Source organism: Pinus tabuliformis, chromosome 1_2 (genome assembly GCF_031772625.1).
Source record: "Pinus tabuliformis cultivar Carrire ecotype Pingquan chromosome 1_2, CPIR1, whole genome shotgun sequence".
Taxonomy (NCBI): Eukaryota; Viridiplantae; Streptophyta; class Pinopsida; order Pinales; family Pinaceae; genus Pinus; species Pinus tabuliformis.
In genome coordinates, this window is record NC_142298.1 from 1,262,123,904 (window position 1) to 1,262,143,703 (window position 19,800).

At 40.2% G+C, this 19,800-nt stretch overlaps 1 pseudogene; it reads left to right on the plus strand.

Moving 5' to 3' along the window:
• The first annotated feature begins 5,332 nt into the window (after window positions 1–5,332).
• LOC149210813 (peptidyl-prolyl cis-trans isomerase 2-like) lies at window positions 5,333–6,199 on the plus strand (annotated as a pseudogene).
• The last annotated feature ends 13,601 nt before the right edge of the window (window positions 6,200–19,800 follow it).

The window sequence follows — 19,800 nt, forward strand, 5'->3', positions numbered from 1 at the left end:
CTCTTGGGTTTCAGATCCCAAGGTCTCTTGGACTCCTTTTGTCCATTCGACTTCCACACTAACCCACTTAGGATTAGGTGTCCAACATTCCCCCCCTTAATCCGAAGGGTTATGTATGAGTCCAAGAAGAGAGTTGTAATACAAAATGTGAAAAAAATGCATGGCAGCACTAGGCTGAATGTGCCCTCTGAAATGTTGGTATAAAGGATGGTGGTTTAAGGATGACCACCAACACTGGAACGCTTAGTGCAGTTCCCAGAACTCTTCCAAAACTGGCAAGAAACTGAAGTTTTCTGTTAGAGGAAGTGATCCTATTGTTTTAAAGAGGGAAACCTTCAACCATGAAAGGGAGGTCTCACCCCGCATAAAAGGTAAAACTTCAACCTGAAAAAGGGAAGTCTCAACCTATGATGGTTTAAGGATAACCAACAACTCTGGAATGCTTAATGAAATTCCTGGAACTCTTCCAAAACTGGCAAGAAGCTGGAGTCTTCTGCTAGAGGAAGTGTTCTTAATCTGTGATGGTTTAAGGATGACCAACAACTCTGCGATTCCTGGAACTCTTCCAAAACTGGCAAGAAGCTGGATTCTTCTGCTAGAGGAAGTGTTCTAGATTTCCAATTGTAGGCATGTTCAGGCATCTTTGTCTCTGGCTACAACTTTGAAACTGGTGCGGCAGGTTGTGGCTCAGGCTCGCTTGATGTGGCTTTGAAGTTTGTAGATGACCATCATTTTCCCCTTGTCAGATACAAGGTGAGAAGATGGAGAAAACTCAACTGCAAGACTGTTCAATACTCTGGAACAAGTTCTGACATGTGTTTGGAATATCTTCTTTCCTGTTGATGCCCATTGCCAAGAAGCGATCCATCCAAGATGAATCTTTGTTCTTGCAGGACGTTTGTTTTTGAAGCATCTGTGTGAAGAATGGCTAGTTTTATGACAGTGCTCACATGGATGAAGATCAAAACAGTGATCTTTCAGATGGCCAACTCGGTCACAGTGTTGGCATTTTATGATCTGTTGTTGTTGTTGTTGCTATGGAAGAGGGGCAGAATCTGGAACAGCTGAAGCTGAACTGTCATGAAGAGTAGATGAACTGTCATGAATGTATCCAGCGCTGTGAAACTGAATGTGCTTTGCATAATCTGGAATATGAAAGGACAAGTCCTTGTCATATCCAAGACCAGTTCTGTGCTTGTTGTGGACAAGCTGTTCCCAAGGTCTGATGATGGGCTTGGGAAGTGCAGACTGAGTTTCTGCATCTGCATATACAATTGCTGCTTTATTGGGCACTGGATCTGAATGAACTTCAGCAATATTGTTTTGCTGTTTATGGGAGTCTGTTTCATTGTTTTGAACAGAAACAGGTTCAGAATGATGACTCCACTATTGTAATTCTTCTTGTTGTAGCTTTGTCTCCAACTGCAAAAACTCAATATTTTCCTGTGCATTTTGTAGACATGTCTGAATTTCTGAGAGAAAATCCTTACTGATTCTGACTGTCCCATCAATAGTGGAAAAGATTAGACTATTTAGGAACTATAATGCATCATCAATTTGCTCCATTTAATGACAATGTTGCACAAATATCTCATACAATGCCAAATAACCGCAACTTTAAAGAATATAAATAGCCTCCAATGCTTATGAACTTTGAAATCTGTCATTCCAATTAATCCTCCAATTGATGAGGATGCCCTTTTAACAGCTCAGACCACATTAATAGAAATGTCTCAGTTCTTTGATGGAATGGATGAGGATGGAAATCTTCGAAATACCAATGGACATGACACAGATGGAGATGCTGGTTATTTTGAAAAATAATGCAAAGTGGCACCTTCTAGTAATGCCAAACAGCAATGCTATAAGGGAAAGCGCAATCAGTGGTAAACAAGGAACCCCAGATTAGATTGCGCATCTTTTGAGCATTATATACATTATAGAATTCATCGAGCCCTAAGCAGATGTATACGACACTGATCTCAAAAATCCTGGCACAGTGAAGTCAGGTTATATATATATATATATATATATATATATATATATATATATATATATATATATATATATATATATATATATATATATATATATATATATATATATACGCGGTTCTCTCAATGTTTATGGGACTATACTATTTTTGAAGTTCATCAACCATATGACCAATCTCGATCACTGAATTATGCTAACAACCTGCTATAGGAACTTTCCATTTGATGCAATTAGAAATGCATATCATGGCAAACTTTTCATATAGAATAGCTGGAAATTAATCAAATAATGCAAGAAATATTCTTGGTGTTGTCCTGTTCAGATTTGTGAGAAGTCTGTGGCATTTTCGGGTAAATATGTGACACACAAGGCTTTCTGCTGCCAGATTATTTACAGTTATTGGTTGAGATCTGACTTGACATACATAGTATATTGATGATCCATGGTCGCGCTTTTGATTTGTTCATTTGTTCATGTTTATATATACATAAACAATTACGTATTCCACGTCATCCAACAGCTTTGATTTGAGGCGATTAAAATGTTAAGCACATATAAAATTTGAACAATGCATAGACAAACTTGATTCTCATAACGAGTTTCTTTCTGAAGATTTCGTGGAAAACTTGAAGCGGATGGAAACTCTGTACGGAGAAAAGGTCTTCGTTTGAACTTCTCAGCTCAGTTTGCTGCGGCCTGGCTCTTTCTATTTGACTAAAGTAGATTCCATGTACCGGCGTTTCTATTCCCCCAAAGTTATTAGTGCTGAACAATGCATAGACAACTTGGAAACAGATATGGACAGCGTTCAAAAACTGCACCGAACAATGACTCAACAACTGCACCAACGTGCCTCTTAATATCGCTGCCTCTCTTAATACCAGTGTTCGAAAGGCAACGTGGTATGATGGTAAACCGCGTTATATAGTTTATATTATGGACCGATTTTGTATATTTTGTATACCGGCGTTCAACATATGCAACGGAGGGAGGTATGGTGGCACCACCAAACGGGAGGACCAGAGTCGAGTGTACAGATTAATCGGTATGATGTATGAACGCAATAGGGATCCATGAGTATTCAGGATGCAGCAACCAGATGAGAGGACCAGTGGTATGGGGAGGCGGAGAGTTGATGGTATGACAAACAGACGTTAGGATTCAGGAGTATTAATTGTGTGGAAGGAGAGGCGTTAACCAAGCAACAGTTACGGTAACGCAGTATTATGCAACACAGTGATACCATCAAAATTGTCAATACACCAACAATCAAGATATATAACATACCATGAATACATTCACATCAGATATATATGAACCAACGCACCAGTATTTGAACACAAAGATTCAAATTTTCAAACCATTGTTTCAACTCTTCGACTTCAAGGTTTTAACCATCTTACATCCCAGCATTCAAAAGTCCCTGGCATACGCGGATCCCATATTCGAAGCACTAAATCAGCCCTGCCTGCAGCAATTAGTGAAGAACTTTCACCACTGATACTCAGACAATGCAGTGCTTTCCGGCAACCCACTTTCAATGAAGGCGGTCCACACGCTGTTTGATCATGACTGTCGTGACTGTCTTTTTCCACTGAATAAGACCAAGTGCAAGCAAACAGCTACTGACATTGATAACAAGAAAGTTTTGGTTGTGCCTTCTATTCTGCTGGCCTGGAAGAAGAGAAATGTCGATGACAATGGCGAAGAGAGACTACGACAGCATCACAACAATGGCGGTGTACATACTGTTACTGGAATGTCTATGCGCAAGTGCGGAGGCTTCTACTCCCAGTGGAGAGATCCACGACATTCCGGGGTTTGAACACAAGAAAGAGATTCAAGACCTCGGACACTTTGCTGTCGATGAATACAATAGGCAATAGAATGCCAGTATTTCATTTTCCAAGGTGGTGAAAGCCCAGGAGCAGGTCGTCTCAGGCCTGCTGTACTACCTCAAGAGTAGAGACAATGGACGGCGGCGAAACCAGGCTCTGTGCGGCCAAAATATGGCTGAAGCCATGGGAGAATTCTAGTAAAGAAACTTAAAGATTACAGAGGCAAAGACTTGGAAGTTATACAGAAGCTTGTGCTTTTGCTGGTGAACCTGTTGAGCAGAAGGATGGTGCATAAAATATAAAAATATCAAAAACGCACATTCAGTAGCGCAGAGGCACGCAGTCTCAGGTGTAACCGAAATGCACATTCAGATTTCCAAAACGCATATTCAGATTTCCAAAACGCACATTCAACAGGGCAGAGGGCGCAGTGTCAGGACAAAGGCATTGATGACAGAGGCGTTATAAGGCAGCGGCAACATGTCAGGAGCGCTGGAAAAGAATATGGCAGAGGGCTAGGACTGACAAGCACATAACAGGCCACAGAAAAACAAGTGGCTCTGATACCATGTTAAACTCACATGGACAGCACAAGAGATATGAAAGATAAATCAGTGAGTACATTTTTTATTAACAATAGATATACATTTATAGTACAAATATGTGACTCTTGGGTTTCAGATCCCAAGGTCTCTTGGACTCCTTTTGTCCATTTGACTTCTACACTAACCCACTTAGGATTAGGTGTCCAACAAATATCCTGAGATCTTCTGCTAAAATAATATCAAATCCCAAAAAAGGAATTGACTTACAAAATATTATCTAATAATCTTTGGAAAATTTTGAATAAAAACTATTAAAAACAATATCTACTAAAAGCATGTAGATATTTCCCAAAATACAGCTAAGTAATAGGAAGTCTATATTAATTATGGTCTTATGTTCAACCTTTAAAGTGAATTGTTGCTAACTCTGGCTACTTATGGAGAAATCTGCTGGAAATCTTTTATTTCTAGGCATTTTGGTGGTGACTGGGCCTTTGAATGGGAAATGTTGTTTGTCTTGCTGGAAAATGTTTGTGCTGTCCCTATTTCTACTACATTCTGGTATGAAATGTTGTGCTTGATATGCAGTGTTGCCCCTCTTTCTATTGCATTTTGTTCTGAAATATTGTGTTGGATATGCATTGTTGTCCCTCTTTCTAGTGCATTATTTTCTGAAATGTTGTGCTGGATATGCTTTGTTGTCCCTCATTCTAGTGCATTTTGTTCTAAAATGTTGTGCTTGATATGCAATGTTTTCCTTGTTCATCTTGCTGTCACATGCATTGTCTTATCCATCATCTTCTAAATACTTTGTTTTGTCACAATATATTTAGATTTAAATATTATATTTAAATTAATATTTCCAAATATTTGAAGAAAATTCCTAATTGAAATAGATTAGAGAACATTTGTTGAAAGAGGAGAGAGATGAGCAGGAGAGGTTTCGAACTCAGGATGTCGAATCCAAATGTTTTCTTTGATATGCAGGTCAGCAGTGCCCCAGCCAGCCAGGTTGTGATGGATCTCTATGCAGATGTGGTGCCGAAGACAATTGAGAACTTCTACGTGTTGTGTACTGGTGAGAAAGGAATCGGCCTCTCAGGAGAGTCCCTACACTTCAAGGGTTCATTGTTGCATTGCGTGATCCTAGGGTACATGTGCCGGGGTAGTGACTTCACAAGGGGAAACGGTACCAGTGGGGAGTTGATCTACGATGAAAATTTTTCCAATGAGAAATTTGAAGAGAAGCACATGGGGCCTAACATCCTCTCCATAGCCAATGTTGGCCCTAACTCTAACAGCTCCTAGTTCTTCATTTGTACCACATAGACCTTGTGGCTGGATGGAAATCATGTCATTTTTGATCAAGTTGTAGAGGTCTTGGAGGTTGTGCACGAGATCAAGAGGGTTGGATCTGGATCTGGCAGAACCTCAAAGACTGAAGCAATGGCCAAAATAGGAGGGGGATTCAGACGCGGTGTAGGGAGAGGCAAAGGTGACAGAGGCTGCAGGGATTGTCACAGGAGATGTCGAGGACCCATTTATCTCTTGTCGTTGGCTGTTGAGGAGCACCAGATCGTGAGTGATGGAAATGGCCATGTTGAGCTAAGCGATAAGTGCAACAAAGAGGAGGCCATGGTCAGCGGTGGAGCCATTAATTTGGCCAAGTTTTCGGTTACTCCCAGGAGAAGGGGTTATTGGGGCAACCAGAAACCCCACATTGCAACTGTCAAGAAATGTGGCTCCGAAGTAGTTAGAATGGTGCCCACCCCGAGAGGTGTCGGGATCGTGGATACTCGCGTGCCTATGAAGGATCTATAGTCTACTGTAAACAAAGATGATTTCACCTCCTCGCGAAGGTCGACCAAAACTCTTGGAAACTTCACCAAAGCCATCAAGACGCTGGAGGAGTACCCACAAACCACAGAGCATTATGGAGACATTGAAGCTACATGGTCATGCATGACCTAGAAGGCCACATAACCACCTTCCTTTGTAACTTCTAATCACTTTCAAATTTTTATTAAAACCCCTTTGGGGAAATCTACCTTGATTTGGGTCCATGCAACATACTATGTTATGAACTTGAAGAATATCATCGTCCAACAAATTAGCTACCTAGTTGGACTACAACATCTGTTATATGGGGGAAAAACCCTACAAGATCTTAGATCCATTTTGGACTACAACATTAACACTCAATCTGAGACTGCGAGGTGGTGCAACAACTTTCAGTTCAACAAAACAAATAGAAGGAGGTAGTGGGACTAGCACAAAAACAAAAAATAAAACAGATCCACAAAAGAAGCACAAAAACAAAGGAATATCTTTCAAGAACATCTTACAAGGGGGAAAAACTCGTAAAGTAGTCCCAAAGCAAGCTGGAATAGAACCTAGTCCATACACAGTGGAGTCGCTGATCTATACACCAGAAATAAATATAGATATAGCAGAAACAGATGAGGCATGTAATAATTTCGAATCACAAGCCATCATTTATCGATTCAATGGTTTTTGGCCAAAACCTTTTGAGCTTTTCGATTGGATATTAACAAAATGAAATCTACACTGTGAGATCCACCTCTATTCCAAAGGGTTTTTCATTGTCAAATTCCAATAAATAGAGCTAAGGGACTGTTGTGGGGAAAAGTATCCGATGCGGATGACCCTAACCCTTTCTAGATGTGACAGAATCTAGCAACAACTGAATGATAAAGTTTTCATGTTCTTCTTTATGAGTATATAGATAGAATGGAAAGAAGGTCAACCAACCTGGTGTCTTGCGCTTGATTGATCCTTATCCTTCTTCCTTTGTATCCAGCTCCCAGCTCTTTGCTCTCCAAGCCGATCCAGCTACACACAAGACCTGCAAAACAAGAGAGAGCAAACTAACAGATACAAGCACTCATAATCAAAGCATGGATTAGATTGCAATGAAATACACATGTAAACACAAAGCATCTATGTAAGACAAGTGAATAGGAGAACATGCAAACTTTATTGATAGAAAGTAACAGGGTTCCAGAGGAAGTTACAACCAATGATGTTGGCCCCAATCCAGCAGCACCTCCTCGGCAGCAAGAACTCTCTTCTTGACCTCTAGTAAAACAATCACCCAAATAATCCTGGCGGTATACCAACAGCACCTCCTTGCTTATACAAAATTTCAGCCTTTAGAGCTCTCATAGAAGGGCTCTATATATAGGAGAGAAGAGGAACAGATGAGTCAGCTTGAGACTGACATGAAGCTGCCTTGTGTCCTCTCTCTCTTCAGTTAATCTTCAGTTCCTGAGTCCACTTGGAGATCCTTGGTTACACATGGTGATCAAGTACCTCTTACTCATCACAGGGCGAATCTCATGACCCAAGTGTCAGTTTGGAAGCTTCCTGGGCAATTGACACCTTGCAGGAGGACTGTGCCACTTGGCCAATCTCGCCCAGCGCAGGTAGCCTTCATAGTTTTTGACTTCCAGCGCAGGTACAGAGTGGGACAGTTGCAATACAGCGCAGAAGCTCAGTCTAGCGGCTGACATGATCCAAAATAAGCCTGTTCTGAAGTGTTTTCAGGTGGGGAACTGATTGGAAGTGCTGTTGATTGATGACCTTGTTCTTTTAGGGGTAAGAACAACATGTTTAGGGACTGAGGATCCCTGTAATTATCGACATTCCTTGCTCCTTGACGCGAGGCACAAAAATGTCTATAACAGTTGCCCCCTAAAGTATGAGGCCGTTACTCGGGTGAAATGCTTTAGCTAGAGGGTCCGAAGTTCGTTCCAGTACCGGAGGAGAGTGCCCTGTAATACAATACAATACAATACATTATCTTTCATTCAATTTCATGGTCTGGCTGAGGCAGGCATTCCCATGCTCAGCTTTTATAAATACATTTTGATACATATGACAGACGATCGTCTGTAGCCAGACTGATAATCTTCTGCTGAAATTATCATCCTTTGATAGGATGATCATCTGCTGCAATGATGTACATGGCAAATGTTTTATATTTCCTGAATATATATCACAGCCCGGATGGATGAAACTAGATCCGGGGTCTTCAAACTCGTTCGATCTTCACTCTAAGTACAAGTCGATCCATGTGAGAATTGCGTCGAAGTCGAACATGGAAAGACATCGCTTGATTACCGGTCAATAATGAAAACCGTTAACAAGCGCGAGAGGAATCACCAATAATGACAATGATCCTCAAGGTACTACAGTACAATTCACGTGGCGTGAATAAAGGACTTGGCGTCGAACGCCACGCAAAATCTTCTGGTCGAAGGTCATTGAGGTATACCTGTCGCCGGAAGTGAGAAACTTGCCATTGAGGCATGCAAGCTTCAAAGTACTGATGGGGGTGTTCCTAGATCAACTTCTTGGATAATGAGCTGATGTCGACAAGAAGCGATCCGTCAAAGGAGGGCCTTGATGAATCCCACATCAATGACACGGAACGGAGCTAATGATTTAGTGGAGGTGGAAACAAACTGTGATATATGAATCAGGGTGGCGATCATGAAAATGGATGAAGGACGATGTATGGTAGTGGATGGGACACGGTTGACACTTTCTGAATGACCCCTCTTGAACATATAACGACACTGATGCGATGGATCGGTAGCATTACCCCAAATGGATGGTGTGGCGAGGACCATGGTGACGAGACCGGTGAATGAGACAACCCAACCCGATGTGATACGGAGGAAAAGTGTCATGTTCAAGAGTGACTTGCTACCTCTAAACTTTGATGTTCTCCCAATTTTTCCCCAGTCATTTCTGACCAGTACCTCTTTATTTTTGTCAAGCTTGAGGAGGATAACATATGCTTGTTCTATAACCTGCCCTTCGGGCAAGCCCATCGCTAAGATTTAACGAGCCTAGCGATAGGGAAACTCGTTCTCGTCTAAAGACAAGTTTGTCGCTATTTAATCATTTTAACGAGTCTAACGACAAAGAAAACTCGGTCCTTTTCATTTTTAGAGAGTCTGAAAAGGTACAGAAAGTTAACTCCATAGTTCCTTTTTCGTCAGCATATCCCTTAAGTCCGAAAAAGTATAAAACAATACAGAAGGGATGGTTGTTCGATACTTTTACGAGCTGAACAAGACAAGCACTCGATCCTTTTGTGTAATAATCCCTCAGGTCCAAAAAGATTAAAATTTAGAGGAGGGATAGCGTTCCGGTCCTTTTACGAGCTGGAAGGCCAAAACTCGGCAAACTTTTCATATTTTACGAGTCAGTGAAAAGAGCTGAAAGAAGACTCGTCTTTTGAGAAACGAGTGATAGACAGGTATAGCTACAGATTCCAAGTACAGGTTGGAATTTCCAATCACGGCAGTGTCACAAGGATGGCTAGGTGAAATCACTCTTCGCAGCTGTTTCTCAAAAGAGGTAAACACACAAATGGAAGTGAATGCTTGGCCAAATGAACGATGGAGGTGGTGGATGAAAACACGATCAAGGTTCTTATGGCTAATGAATTTACAATCTCAAAAGGTTATTTACCGGTTCATTTTTTCCATGAGCTTGAACTCTGGGGGAAACTTTTGCTCACCCTCTTCTATTTTTTAACGAGCATGGATTCAAGCCTAAAACTGCTCGGATTTGCGTTTATTTTTTAACGAGCATGAACTATATATTAAAACTGCTCGAAATACCAGTCATAAGAACGCCTCCTATAAGGATCAATTTTTTATAGAGCTTATGCCTTACTACAGCTATGCTCTTATTTTGGCAAATTTTACTTTTGCCCCACAGGCTTTCTTTGTGCAAGTTCGGAAACGGCTAATCCTACGAGTTTAAAGGGTTAGACCTACAGGTTTAAAGGGAGGACCTAAAAATTTAAAAAAATCAATAGTCGTCCCTTGCTTGCATTCCAAAAGGTTGCATGCCCCCAGGTATAGGATAGAATTTCGAGACCCCACCCCTCCTCTCTTCTACTTTTGTTTTTCTTTGGGTGTTCACAGTTACTTGTCATCTTGCCAATCTAATGCTAACGATACTAGTCTTCTCGTTATTTTAAGGGGTCTTACGCAGTACTCAGACTTCCTGTCAGCCCACTTTTAACAACAGCTATTTGTGACAATAGAAGAACACTACTCAAAGATAAAACATAGGTATTATCGAGGGAGGCTTGTCTCTTTCTTATTATCCGAAGAGTGGTTCTATTCGCTGCCGCAAATCAATCTCTTTCTTCGGCGGTGTCTATCATTGGGTTGTCCTAAGATGGTTACCCTCTGTTATAACAATACGGTCTCCTTCTTAGTTTGCTGCCCCTGCTTATCCTTCAAAACTCATGTTTTGATGGGCGAGGCTGGAATTTAAAGATGGTGACTACTTGTTATAATAAGGGAATTCCTACTTGGGCATTGCCCACTTCTTTAGACAAAGGTGAATGACTCTTCGGTCAAACACATAACTTTAACAAAAGATTATTATTCCGGAACAACCCCACTTCCTACGGACGGGGTACGGACCAGTCATATTCTTCTGCGGAAACTCTTCCTTATACCCGGAGTTTCTTCTGCCCGAAGCAGACCAGGGTGCATGCCCCCTGGGTCCTAGTCTTTCTTTCCGAATCACTCGCATTCATCGGGAAGGAGGACTGGGGGCGGAGGCGAATCTTGAGCGAACAGACCATTTAGGATTGGTATTTGACTATTTGCGATGTGAGATCCCGGAAATGAAAGTTGGTCTACGAGCTTGACCATTCTTCCTTCGTGTGGAAAACACATTACTCTAAAGAGTGAGGAGACTATCGCTCCCATGCAATAAATATAGTCGCGTCCAAGGAGTAGGTTATAATCCAAGGGTCCTTGAACTACCAACACGTTCATCCTGACGGTCTTCCCCTTCAATGTAACAGGTACATCAGGGAGGATTCCTAATGGTCGACTGGTTCCTTTATCAAAACCTGAGAGATTTCTTAACTCAGGTAAAAGCGCCGGGGAACCCAGTGCTTTCCAAGCAATAGAGGAAAGGATACTCACAGATGCCCCTTCATCAATGATAGTACCAGCCATGATCATTCTATAGATCTGGACAATGATTCTGAATGGTATACTGGCTGGTAACCGGGGTCTGCCTAGTTGATTCCAATCAAAGGATACAACCAGGTTGCTTGGTGGTGGGACCGAATATACGGCCGGATGCGACTCTGATGATGTTCCTTCCTGCGATAAAGGAATGGGCGCATTGCCCAGATGCTCGTCGGAGTCGGTGCTGATAAAGAGAACCTGGATGGTGTCATCCTTGTTCTCATCAGTGAGAGTGCCACATGAAGATGACTCTTCGGTGACGATGTCATTTGAAGACGGGTCTTCAACGACAGGGTCATTGGACGATAGAACCTCTGAAGGAAGAACCGGGTCAACTGCCGTTTCGACCTTTAGACTTTCGTCTGGTCTAGATTCTGTAGGTTCATTGTCGATGACCGACACTTCAGCTGACCACTTAAGAGGGCCAACTGGATTTACAACTGTTGAGGGATTAGGCGCGAGTTTTTTATATCCAGGCGGAAGTCGCAACGGTGACACCGGGCGATCTTCCAAAACTCTCTTGGCCTCATCTAAGAATGGACATTTGTGGATGGCATGACTACCTTCACACAATAGACAGGGCGATCTTGGTCCCCTTCTTCGTCCTTCACTCTCGCTAGTTGACGGAATGCAATCAACTTGACAACCAGAGGTTGATGCTACCGGATTGTGCAACCTTGGGGACCAGTCCTTCAGTATCCGGGGAATACAAGGACAATCACGATGGAAATGGATCCCTTTGCAAATGACACATGGCGATTTAGGCCCGGTCGGTGCAGTGTGTGGGTTTTTGTCAGTTTTCTTCTGCTTGCCCCCAGTCGCCTTCGCCAGAGGCTCCTTCTGCTTCTTTCCTTTCTTCTTCTTTTCTTTCTTCTCCTTGGGAGGCTGACTTTTGCCGGCTCTACCCTGTGAAGATGAAGGATCAGAGGAAGTATTATAAGAAGTGGAAGGCTGGTGGGTAGTTTCAGATGGTTCTGACTGTTGATTCGATTGCTCAGGATTAGTGGCGATTTGGACTACATTAGTTGAAAAGAGCCAAACAGGAAGGCCAATTGTCAATCCTGGAAGCGACAATGTAGCCATATGGGGCGCACCAACATCTCCCCAAGAGGAGAAGGGATTTGGACTTCCGCCAAGGTTACTTCCTTGGTTGGTGGGCTCCATACTTTTCAACTAAAAGATCAACGTGGGAATAACAGGTGATTATGTTCCGCTTTAAGATAAATTTTATTTACGACGCTTTTAGACACAAACTTGCTTTTTCATGTTTTAAGAGTCGAGAAAAAGCTAAAGATGACTCTAGTCGCCTTCGATGTATTAACGAGCCTGAAGTGACAAATGCTCGGTTGGACTTTTTCAGTTATAGAGTTTGAAAAAGGCCAAAAGAAACTGCTCTGGAGATTTAGGTAGAGGGAGTGCCAAACTTTTCGCGAAACCACAGAATACGTTTTACGGTACGGGTGGTCGATCTTCGTGAATGCTGTGTTCACTGCATCGCGATCAGTAGGGCGGTCGACACGGCTTCCTAAGGATAAAAGGATAAAAGCCTATAGGGGTCTCCCAATATACTCGACGGTACGCGGGAGCTCAAATCCGTGTTAGTGCCACCGACTCTCAGGAGGAATCACCCACCTTCGTAGAGATCGACAGTCACTATGTTTAACGACGCCGGAACACGTCTCTACCTAGACCTCTAGATGTTTGCGTTAAATTCCAAAGCGTTGTTATGTAAATTGAATTTATTTTAATGTTGATCTTTCTTAGTAGTTTGCCTTTCAGGTTCGCCACGAGATGTATATATACAACTTCCTATATGCAATCTAAGAATGAGAAGCAAAATCTTTTCAGTCTTTCAACAATGAAAACCTTAATCTACTTGAGGAAAGAGTAAGACACAACTTTTCCACAGATCAAAGAACACACACTATAATGCAAATTTCCCTAAATCATCATATATACAGTCAAATGCAAAATGCACAATGCATGTATTTCTTTTCGTTTCCTTAATGTTGATGCTTAACAAAAGGAAAATGTTGTATGATTTCTGAATCAACTTTTCAAATATGAATAAACAAGCTTGTCCACAATCAGAAGAACACCTTATGAAAGACTTGTTTAAAATACAAGAAAAATACAGATTCAAACCATAAAGTGAAAGCAAATCAATCCAAAACAGCTATGAACAGCAATAACACTAACTCATAAGATCGCAATCTAAGAGGTCAAGGCTATAGGCTTGCTTTTCACTATGGGAAATTGTAACTGAAACAAGAAATACTGAAAGAAAGTTTACAATTTCATCACACAACTGAGGCGAAATGAAGTCAAGGAGGTGAGGTATACAGCAAATACATTAACCAGCAAGCAATCAGCCAAAAACAAGTGCAAACAGGGCCAAGACACAGAGGAAGAGTTAAGCTAGCCTAAGGCCAACTGGACCAGCGCAGGTACTGCACTGTCAGTTTCACTCTCAGCGCAGTTCCCGAAGGGGCTACCTGCGCTGTAATGCAGACTGCCTGTGGACAGCCTGCACTGACTTACGAGAGTTACGTCTGCTAACAATTCCGGGTCATAAAAAGCTCAAAAATGTACTGTTTTGACTGAAACAAAATGCTATGGGTTAAGTACAGGTAGAGGGATGATCAAGAGGACTAAGATCTATCACAAAGAGTAGAGATCTACCTGTAGATTAGCTCTTTAAATCTTGAAGTTGCTCAGCAAAGGAGCAAGAGTAGCAAACCCTCTACTTCGCTTTTGATATAGTCAAAAGCTTTTCGATTCGGTACTCGGTTCTTCAAGATAGAAATAGCAAAATACTACAAATCACAACAACAACCCCAGTGGTTGTTCGATCCCCAGCGGAGTCGCCAGTTTGTTGTGGGGAAAAGTATCCGATGCGGATGACCCTAACCCTTTCTAGATGTGACAGAATCTAGCAACAACTGAATGATAAAGTTTTCATGTTCTTCTTTATGAGTATATAGATAGAATGGAAAGAAGGTCAACCAACCTGGTGTCTTGCGCTTGATTGATCCTTATCCTTCTTCCTTTGTATCCAGCTCCCAGCTCTTTGCTCTCCAAGCCGATCCAGCTACACACAAGACCTGCAAAACAAGAGAGAGAAAACTAACAGATACAAGCACTCATAATCAAAGCATGGATTAGATTGCAATGAAATACACATGTAAACACAAAGCATCTATGTAAGACAAGTGAATAGGAGAACATGCAAACTTTATTGATAGAAAGTAACAGGGTTCCAGAGGAAGTTACAACCAATGATGTTGGCCCCAATCCAGCAGCACCTCCTCGGCAGCAAGAACTCTCTTCTTGACCTCTAGTAAAACAATCACCCAAATAATCCTGGCGGTATACCAACAGCACCTCCTTGCTTATACAAAATTTCAGCCTTTAGAGCTCTCATAGAAGGGCTCTATATATAGGAGAGAAGAGGAACAGATGAGTCAGCTTGAGACTGACATGAAGCTGCCTTGTGTCCTCTCTCTCTTCAGTTAATCTTCAGTTCCTGAGTCCACTTGGAGATCCTTGGTTACACATGGTGATCAAGTACCTCTTACTCATCACAGGGCGAATCTCATGACCCAAGTGTCAGTTTGGAAGCTTCCTGGGCAATTGACACCTTGCAGGAGGACTGTGCCACTTGGCCAATCTCGCCCAGCGCAGGTAGCCTTCATAGTTTTTGACTTCCAGCGCAGGTACAGAGTGGGACAGTTGCAATACAGCGCAGAAGCTCAGTCTAGCAGCTGACATGATCCAAAATAAGCCTGTTCTGAAGTGTTTTCAGGTGGGGAACTGATTGGAAGTGCTGTTGATTGATGACCTTGTTCTTTTAGGGGTAAGAACAACATGTTTAGGGACTGAGGATCCCTGTAATTATCGACATTCCTTGCTCCTTGACGCGAGGCACAAAAATGTCTATAACAGGGACATAGTGATACAGGAGGGACCATGGTTTTGGGGATCTTCGAGCCTTTTCATCACACCATGGTTCCTAGAATTCGATACCAATACTATGGTTGTTTCGAGGATTCCAGTTTGGGTCTGTCTACACAACCTCCCAATACACTTCTAGGACCAAAAGGTTCTTGTAGGTATAGGCAATACCATTGGCAAATATATTAAAATGGACACACAAAGAGTGGAGGAAATATTTTTTACATTCGCACACATATGTGTGGAAGTAGATCTCAGTAAGGCTTACCAGATCGCATATAGCTAAAGCACAAACAACGAAGCTGGAAACATACACTGGACTATGAAAACACTTCATTTAGGTGCAGAATATGTTGGCAAACAAATCATCTACAAAATACATGTCCTAAAGACAAAAAAGATAGCCGAAGGAAGAAGAAAACGAGGAAAAAACACAAGGGTTTGAAATTTCCCCCAGCATATCCTGAATAGGAGGAGGAGTTTGAAGTGGAAGAGCCCATACCAAATGAGAACAATGAAACATAAAAGGAAGCAGAAATCTAGGAGACATCTCCACAAGGACCTATGGAATCACAACTGGAAAAGATGTCAAATACAATGGAAAACAGTGGAACTAAAAGACTACACACATCAAACACCTCTGATTCGGACAAGGAGAATCCCCGACCAGGCACTGGAAATCGACTTCAACTTGTATCCACGATGTTGTTTCAAGGGGAGTGGTGCAAGGTCGAGAAGAAAAAGGGGTGGAAAACATGATTTCCCCCCCACCCCCCCGCCCATATGTTCTTTAATTATTTTTAATGAACCCTTGATCTGAGGTCATCTAACTTGCAGATGGAATGCCACTCAACATATACAAAATGTAATTGATAATTAAAGTATTTATTACAATGATTTATAAATACATCATGTTTTTGAATACTGCTTCAAAAATCCATGGGATGTTTTTGAAACCATGTCTTTTTTCTCCTTTTACCTTCCCCTGTAAATTTCCTTTTACTCCTATAAATCTTTGGATGGATTTTCAAAACCATGTGTTGTTTTTTGTAAATCCATGGCTCGTAGAACATTTATGTTTTGAATTTTATCCATGTAAAATAAAAAATATCTTTCTTCTCATAAAAAAATCTTTTTTACTTGTCCTCTTATGTGTAAAACTTGTTTACATTGCAAAATTTCCCTCTTATTGTCTCTCATGAATTTATTTCCCTGCATCCATGGATTTCTTTTTCCTTTAAAATTATTTTACTCATACTTGTAAAATTATTTTACCCACTTATTAATCTTCCATCCCTCGTCTCGCCTGATCTCTTTAAGTTAGCCTCCCATCCACATAGATTTTACTTAGGCTTGCCATCCACACAACATCTTAGCCTCCCATCCACATGGTATTTGTTTCATAATCGCATGAAATCCATTCCCGCCATATTTATAGATTTCAAGCCAAAACAGTTAATGGATTTCAGAGGGAGGTAGGCCCTCAAAGGTTTTTCGGACCCTGTCCTTTGGTTAAATGTCTGAGGGGCCGGGGGATTGAAACTTATTCATAACATTTGATTTATAATATGCATATATCCCTATTCTTTTAACAATGGGGCGAATTAATGAATGATTCTCACTTATGCATTCTTGTGTGCTTTCTGGTGTAGGATTCAACTTTCTCTTTCCTTTGATCAGGGAATTGGATTGAAGTGAATAATATACCATTGGAAAGCTACTTCTGAGCTCTTTCCGATGAAAATATCTACAGTCTAACATGATCCAAAAATTTATATGCAAAAATCTCATTTATATGAAAAAATCTCCCTAGCTCTTAGTAATTGGTGTTGCTTTGGAAATAATTTGCACGATGGAATATTATTTCCAACATCCCAAACATAATAATGATCAGCTATGATCAAACAATCCTATAAAACATTTTGAATAGACAAGTATGATAATTCATGGTATATGTATAGATAAATTATGATCTAAGACAAACCAACATTATGCACATCCTTCAGTTAATGAATATGTTAAGGTGTTTACATGGTATTTATAAGTCAAGATGGTTGTAGTTGTCATGCAATGATTCAATAATCAATAATCATACAAAATTACAACATTGATAGCAAAAAGTGCTTAGGTACATAATTTTTTTATGTTGAATAAAGAAATTGAATTACATATAATTTTCAACATTTAATAGGGATTTTATTAAGCTTGCAAGATAATAATGGAGTCGTGAGAATTATATAGAGTTTATGTATCATTACTCATTTAAAAAAAATTGTAAATGGCCCAGGTTTAGAAACACCTTTTTTCATCATGGATGATTTCATTTACTCCATCTATTGATCTTAAAATATGTTAACCTCTTTAAACCTTCCCTTCTACTACCATCATCCTATGTTATCCTTGTGTATCCATTGTTCCTTTATTGAATATTTCCCTTTCTTAATGGACTTCCTTTGGAAGGCCAGCCATCAAAATGGTTCATTTCCACTTTGATCTTTTCAAAATATGATAAAAAAAATTAAAAGAAATTTCATATTTATTAAAAAAATTAGAATAGGTTAGGATCCCATTTGTATCACATCTCCCCATTTGTAGGGCTTCCATCTCCAAAAACATAAGATCCCTTAGATATTTTTCCTTCTTCAATCATAAAGAAGACTTTCAAAAATCTATGATAAATGATGCCTCTACTTTAGGATGGAGGATGAGAGTTGAAGATTTGTTTCCTTTAATTTATGCCTCTTGTACTCTTATGGATAAATATGACATACATTTCTACATTGTCATTGAAAAACCATTGCTCCTTAAGTTCAAGTGCAAGTAGCTCCTCCTTCCCCTTGACTTTGGCACTTCAAGCTTTCCTCTTGTCTATTTGGATTTTGGGTTGGAGTTCCAAGAGAATATTTTAATATTGACCTACCATTGTCCTATTAATATGCATTGCTAGAAATGTTTTATACACTGGCTCGATAACCCTCTAGACTGCCTATAATTTCTAACATTATTACCCCTTTCCTTGAACCTAAAATAAAATATATATATCATTTCATACCTTTTAGGTTTGTGATAATTCTTACCATATTGATTTCTTGGTTCCACGAGAGTTTGAATGAATTTTTATGTAAAAATCATCTATTGTCTACCCTCTTCCAATCCTTTACAAGCACATTTGAGAGACCTATTACACATTCCTTTCTAACTACCTTATCTTACATGGGAATGGATTCTTTGCTACAACAATAAATATGTCTTGAGCTAAACATGTGCAATCATATTGTCCACTAAATCCCAATCCTTCATGCTTAGGCCTCTCGAGAGATACAATGGGGATCATAAACACCTATCCTTCCTTTCCTTGTGCTTCCACTTCATAGAAAATTTTCCTTGTGAGATAGGAACCAATTCCTATAGTGTGCTTCTCAAATTTAACTATGCATAACCTTTTCATGATGATAGATTTTATAGTCACAATTGAAGGGGATTTCTTTATCTCCTAGGCAACTGCTTATAATTTCTTTTAATGTATTTCCTTCAATTACAAATATGATTATACCTCAATAGTCACTTTGGTGAAGCTATCGACTTGCTAATTATCTAGTTAAGTGAATGTTTCTCCCATTTACAAGAGTTAGTACTCCTATATAATTCCATACTCATGAGGACGAAGGAGTCATGGCGATCCATAAAATATTGTGTATATTCCACTACGTATGGATAATATGCCATAGTTTATCTAATAAATTATACTTAAAAATCCAAAATTTACACTATGTGAGTTTATTTGTCTTTAGATTTATGGATCTATAAATTGATTTATATTATGAATCCATTCAAATTATAATTGTGCAGAAAGTAGAGAAAAAGAAATATAAATCACACACCACAATTGACACAAGGCACAACTCGGTAAACCATTTCAAGATAAAACCCAGCTGAAAGTCATTTTTTCTCTACTCTCTTGCTCTAAATAGAAAATGGATGTGAGTACAATGAAGTAAGACCTCTGGCACATGGGTTAATACAATGCATAAATCCTCTCTATGTTCCCTCTCCATATTTCTTTGGCTACTACAGTTGTCTCTGGAATGAAATTCTCTTGAAAGAATGGAAACCATTTTCCTCCTAGTGGCCAAGTTATAAAACAACTTGATAACCTACTAGTGCTTAGCTTTGGCTCCTTCAGCTCTTAACTAGGGTTACAATTTAGAATCTTCTAGAGTCTTCTTAATCAAGATGACATGGGTAGTCACTTTTTCCATGAATAATTGGGTGAGCTAACATCCTCTCAAACTATGGGGGCCACAATAGGAAGGTTAACTTTTGAGTGGCATAAATTTTTATTATGGACCTTGATTGAGGTGATCCTTGCACTCTTGGAAATGTATCTATGTGTAGAATACGAAAAAAGGGCTTTAAATCAAAGAGGAAAAG